The sequence below is a fragment of the Gavialis gangeticus genome, unplaced genomic scaffold, assembly GCF_001723915.1.
Source record: "Gavialis gangeticus isolate Ggan-Ray unplaced genomic scaffold, GavGan_comp1, whole genome shotgun sequence".
Taxonomy (NCBI): domain Eukaryota; kingdom Metazoa; phylum Chordata; order Crocodylia; family Gavialidae; genus Gavialis; species Gavialis gangeticus.
Genome location: NW_017729016.1, coordinates 14,056,394 through 14,062,737, shown reverse-complemented (window position 1 = coordinate 14,062,737; position 6,344 = coordinate 14,056,394). Strand labels below are relative to the sequence as shown.

The 6,344-nt window shown below is 39.8% G+C and overlaps 1 long non-coding RNA gene across 1 annotated transcript in view; it reads left to right on the top strand.

The window, feature by feature from the left end:
- Window positions 1–4,995, top strand: part of LOC109294502 — a 17,365-nt gene extending 12,370 nt beyond the window's left edge. The window contains exon 2 of the long non-coding RNA XR_002096536.1: window positions 3,286–4,995. This is a non-coding gene — a long non-coding RNA (uncharacterized LOC109294502). The remainder of the gene's footprint in view (window positions 1–3,285) is intronic.
- The last annotated feature ends 1,349 nt before the right edge of the window (window positions 4,996–6,344 follow it).

The window sequence follows — 6,344 nt, the reverse complement described above, 5'->3', positions numbered from 1 at the left end:
GGGGGTTTTTTTTTTTTTTTGGAAGGCAAATAACTTTTTAAAAACCATTTAAGCCATTTTTATAATTCGACAAAACTGCTTTCTGCCTTAACGGCTTATGCGCTCAGTTTAAAATGGTTTGAAATTAAACCCTAAAATTGGACTTTGTAATGGGGAATAAATCTTAAGAACAGTGGCACTAATAAAGCATTTAAAAATTCAGTTTGAAAATTACACAGCCGTGAAAATAATTAATTGTTTTAGTGACCGCATTAATATTGCTATCATGCTATACATTATACTCGTGTTTATTTTCTGTCTGCTTTGACCATTTATTTTATGAAGGTACAGGCCTTTCATCTTGCTTTGACCTGTCCAAAAACATAAATTATCACAGTATTAAAAAAAGCTTTTTGAATCATCATCAGTCCTTTCAGAGGTTTAGTCTGTCTGATCATATTCTTTTATTGACTTCTCTGTATTTGGGATGGCTTTTCATATTTTTGTGAGTGACTAATCTTGAATAAATCTGGGATTCATTAATTCGACTGAGATCTTAATCTCATTCTCCATAAGCCACATGTGTATTTAAAATACTGTTTCAATTTTGTCTGCAAATGATCTCCAAGTGTTTCAGATTGTGAGATAATGCGTAATTAACTGGGCATTTTGCTGACTTTCTGCTTTGTCATTAGTTTGTTTTTGTAAATCAAAGGACATAAAGATCCTTGTTAAGTACAAAGAAATACAAACACAATCTGTAACATTCCTTTACTGCTTTGCTTATTACTCGTTACTACAACTGTGTTGTTCACTGTTTTTTCTCTTCATTGTAGCACCCAGAAAAATCATGCTTTGCTTTGACAGTATACGAATGATCTTTATTGGCTTCAGGAGAAAGAGTGTTTTTTAAATTATTGCTATTTTAGCAGAAAGGAGGTATAATGAGACTTGGATTGGGTGAAGGATTATTGGAAAGAATAAATTTTGCTTTGAGTAGTAGGGATTTTTTTGTAGGCCGTTAACCAGAGAAGTGGCCTCCCTCTGAACCCTCTCTAGGCCATCCGCATCCTTCCTGAAGTGCGGTGCCCAAAACTGGATGCAGTGCACCATCTGCGGCCTGACCAATGCCACATAGAGGAGAAGTATCACCTCTCTGGACCTGTTTGTGATGCACCTACTTATGCAAGAAGGGGTGTGGTTAGCTTTGCTTATTACCTCATCACACTGGTGACTCATGTTCATTTTGGAGCCAATTATGACCCTGAGATCCCTTTCCGCAGTTGTGCTACATAGAGTGGTACCTCCCAGGCTGTAGGAGTGTTGATGATTCTTCCTCCCCAGGTGCAACACATGACACTTATCCTTGTTAAGCTGCATCCTATTCTGTTTGGCCCATTTCCCCAGCCTATCGAAATCAGCCTGGATTTTCTCCCTGCTCTATAGTTTGTTTACCTCCCCCATATCTTGGTGTCATCAACAGACTTGGACAGGGTGCTTTCTACTCTCTTGTTCAAGTCACTAATGAAGATATTGAATAATACCAGTCCTAGGAAAGAGCCTTGGGGGACTCCACTGCTGACATTTCTCCAGGTAGAGACCACCCTGTCCATGACCACTCTCTGGGCGCATCCCATAAGCCAATTTTTTACCCACTGGACTGTGTAATAATCTACATTGCATGTGTTTATTTTACTTATAAGAATGGGGTGTGACACTGTGTCAAAGGCCTTTTTAAAATCTAAGTAAATAGCATCTACCTCTATTCCTTCATCTGATCATTTTGTGACCTGGTCATAAAATGAAACCAGGTTAATCGGGCAGGATCTGCCTGCTATGAACCCATGCTGATTGCCCCTTAGCATTATTTTACCAGCTTGTCCCCCACAAATGTGATCCTTAACAATTTTCTCAAAGGTCCTGCCAAGGATAGAGGTGAGGCTCACCAGCCTATAGTTACCCAGTTCCTCCTTCCTCCCCTTCTTGAAAATAGGGACCACACTGGCTCTTTTCCAATCATCCAGGACCTGTCCTGAACACCACGAGTGCTCAAACAGTTGCCAGTGGCTCCGCTGTGACACCAGTTAATTCCCTAAGTACCCTAGGATGAAGATCATCAGGGCCTGTTGACTTAAATACATTCAACCCCCCAGGTGTCCCTTACTAGGTCAGCATGAACAGTTGGTGGGTTGGTATCTATCCTGGGCTTACGTAAAGTCCCAATGGGATGTGTATATGTATTCGTGTCCAGGGACATGGATTCAAAGAAATCGTTTAGAAGCTCCTCTTTGGCCATCCTATCTGTTACCAGTTGCCCTAGTTCATCCTGAAGGGTCCTAAAATTTTTTTAGACATCTTTTTAAAAAGATCCCTTGGCCATCTATTCTAAGGCACTTTAGGCAGTTAAAATGCCTAGTGGGTGCCTTGTGTGATATTGCCAATGGCAGATCAGGTTGGACAACTGCACTTCTAAAAGTGACCAGGATTCTTTGTTTCCATTTTGAGGCACCTTAAAAAAAAGTCCAGTGTGGAGTCGGCTCAGGTCTGTCTCAGAAATGGACCTTTTTAAGAGCTGCCAAAGATGGAGGCACCATCAAGCCATTAGCCACTGTTGAAAGAAATCTGGGTAAAGAAAACTGAAAATCATTCCCTTATGTACTTATAGGTAGAAGAAATACTTACCCTCATGCCCTACTAAATAGGGACAGAAAAATATAGGCATAGCAGGAGAGTTATAGTCCTGATGATCAAATCAGGAATAGTTCAGGTAAATAGTATTTCCCTCTGTATATGAGTCAACCAGCTCAGATTTTTAGGAAAATAACTCGTAAGTTAAAATCACCCATCTTGGAATAATTGTGTTTCCATATGGCTGAATGAGCTGCTGTGTGTGGCATGGCAGATGAGGGCAATATTAATCCTGGATGCCTGCTCCATCAATTGATCTGCAGTTGCATTTGGTTCTAACGTAGATACATTAGCTGTATAATGGCTATTAAAGTGACCCACATGTACATCCTGAGTTGGCCATCCTTGTTGGGACTTCAGCACCGGGATGCAGTTATGCATTTATGATCTAGATACTGCAGACCAGAGGGACATCATAGACATTGATGATGACTAGAAGACGACTGACAGTGCTGAAATCGGTGACTCCAGAACAAATATAAGTAGCATGAGCATACTTAGAATATGCAGAAACAGCACAGCAGGTCAAACCTTATCATTATGCACCTGACCTGTGCTAGCTAGTCTATTTAATTTTCATCTTCAATTAAACTCCTGCCTCACTCTATTTGACTTCAGATGCAGCCAGCACAAACCATTGCCTCCATGTGGAACTTCTACTTGTGGTCACTGGAAGCATCAATAAACCATATGGATTTTATTTTAAAAGCAAGATGGAGGAAATACCAAAATAACCTGGAATACAACACTGACCACCCCACAGCATCATATCCCATCTGAAGAAGGGTACAGATGTTTCAGGAACAGTCCACAGCTATCTCCAAAATGGCTACTACCAAACATACATTGTGTATGCCATAACATAGTACTGTTGCACTACTACACTAGTATGAGTTGTTGGGTGTTCCTAACACAGCAAATCAACCAAGCTGATCAATTTAATGCTGCCTGATGCTCCTGCTTGGAAAAAAAATAAGCAAAAGAATATTAATGTTTTATCAGGAAATGCTGCAGTCTAGTCCCTTGTCTTGCTGTGACCCAATAGGTATCAGATCCAGCTTCTCCACCACAGATGTTTGGCTAGAAAGACATCTATCTCAGTACCAAAGCTTGGTGGTTCTCTGCCTTGAATACTAGGTCTATGAAGCTAAACTGATTGAATAGTGCAAGCAGGCACAACCAAAACAGAGTCCAGCATAGTCCATTTGTTTAACGCTTCTGTTGCCTGTGAATTGAATGTAATTCCAAATGGGAAGCAGCTGGAATATGAACCATATCCAATTTAATTTGGTGTGGCACTGAATTGAGCTTTGACCTTTCACACTTAGAGAACAGCTGTCAAAATTAACAGACAATAACCTCAGTAAACTCTCTGACTCTGTGTGGGGTACATACACTCATACACTATGAACATCCATGCTTACCAGCTGCTACCTAACTACATGATGTCGTGTCATTTATCATATACAATATCCTTGCAGATGCAATTGTACTGCATTGAGCATCTTGTCAAAAACTCTCCATCAAGCTTGTCAGCCCTGAGCAGCATAGCACAAGCTCAGATAAGTCATGAGGATGCATATTAAACTAATGAACCTTGTGACAGTCCAGATCTGCCCTTTTTCCATATGTTTCTCCAACCCACACACAGTTCAGTTGTCATTGAGATGATCCTTGTGGCCCAACATGTTGTGCCAGGACAACCTATAGTTAAGCTAGCAAAAGGATTGGCCTTCAGCAAGGACAGAAAAAGAGTTGTTGATCCAACTGCCCACTCTTGTAGTTTTGCCCTTCCACACAAGTTTGCCCTCTTGAAATAGGTTCAGGATTGGCCAAGTTCACCAGTCTGCACTAAGGGGGGAACAAGCATAACATCCCACAATATGGATGCGAACATGTACAGATAACAATGCACATGGTTGATGACAGACTTCTACTGAGACTTAAGGTCAGTTTGACCCTGTTGAATGCTGCCAAAGGAGCCATTGTCTGTCTTGACAAGAGGAATATTGGCTACGTAGGTAGATTTGCAAATAGACTGTGTCCAAAACTTAGAGTGTATCCAATACTACTTGCTAATCAAGGCATCTAGCTTGTTTCATATCATATGCAAAAATGCATTCCATTTTGTATTTATTACTTTTCAGTGATACAGGGGTAGTTCAACACACGTTCAGTTAAACTACTGCATCTATACACATATATGGAAAGTAAACACCTGTCCATTATTTTTAATTACTTTTTTCAGAAGGGGAAGAGGAAAATGAACCATTCAAGCATTTTGGCCTTAGTGTTAATTATTTTCAATAAAGAACAGTACCACCTGTCTACTGTAGCAGAAAACATATGTTCAGTACAGTAGCAGGAACACCAAGTGCAGCATGGCTCATTTTCAAAACCCAAATGATTAATCTTTTTTGTAATAAATGCTTAGGAAATATTAATACAAAATACTGCTTCGGTTTTAAAGGAAAACAGCCACTATCTCATGGAAAATGAGTTCAGTATATGCCATTACTCCCTGAACTATAAACTGCACAGTGGGCATATCTACATGAGCTGCTAGGTCACTGTAGTGACGAGCTATGGTGACATAGCATCAGTGGGCACTGACCATGATGGCGATGCTACATCTCCATAGCAATGAGCTCTATGTCACTGTAGCTCATTGCTATGTTAACGTAGCATGTAAAAATAACGATGTGCTGCTGGGACTGTGCAATCCTACTACTGAGCAGTCATTTAGTACTTGCTTAGCAGTACCAAATGTGCAGTCCCACACATGTGCAGTGTATGATGTGTATTGTACACTATTCCAAGATGTTATGTAGTATTTTCATCTGTTCCATATGGGGAAACTGCACAGGCTCTCCAGCCTCCATCAATGCAAGAAAAAACATCTATTTAGATGCTGCCTTTACTATTGCTTCACAGTTTACTACAAGTGAAAACCTGGCCCTAGTAAAGTAAACGTGAAGCACTGTGATGAATGTAAATGGGTTTAGATTGTCTCCCTGTTTCAACATCTTTCTAAGTCTTTTTAATGATTTTTACAGTCTATTCAAGCTCAGAATCTGTAGTTAGCTATGTTTATGATTAGATTCCACCCAGAAGAGAAATTAAGTGATTATGCCACATTATCTATGGAGGTGCGATTTGTACCTTCATCTCCCACTTGTGAAGCATTTTCAGCACTGGTCCCTCCTGAGCAGGGATTGAGACACCATGGAAAATCAGTATTTTGCATAGTAGATTTTTCCTTGAAAAAAATGAAACATGGGCTATAAGTGAGATGAACAATAGAACTGGTAACATCTCTCCAAAAATGCTACTGGCTTGAAAGCACAATCACAATGTAACTAACTCGGACAGGATGAACTGCAAATATTAAATTAAAATGCAAACTTTTTCAGTTTGCATTTAGTTGCATCCTCTTTTAGAGTCTGCAGTTTACAAAATGCCGTGCATAGTGTGTGGGGCTGAGAATCTGCAAATTCTGTTGCTGCTACCCACTATCCTACCATATTGAGTCCCCTAGTGGTTTTCAAATTATTTGGAAAGCAAACACAAATGGAACAGAAAGTTAGATGAATGGAAACTTACCTTCTGAATTTCCATGAGTACTCATGGAAATATTTTTTCTACATATTCATTTTTGAACTTCAAAAAAAAAAAAA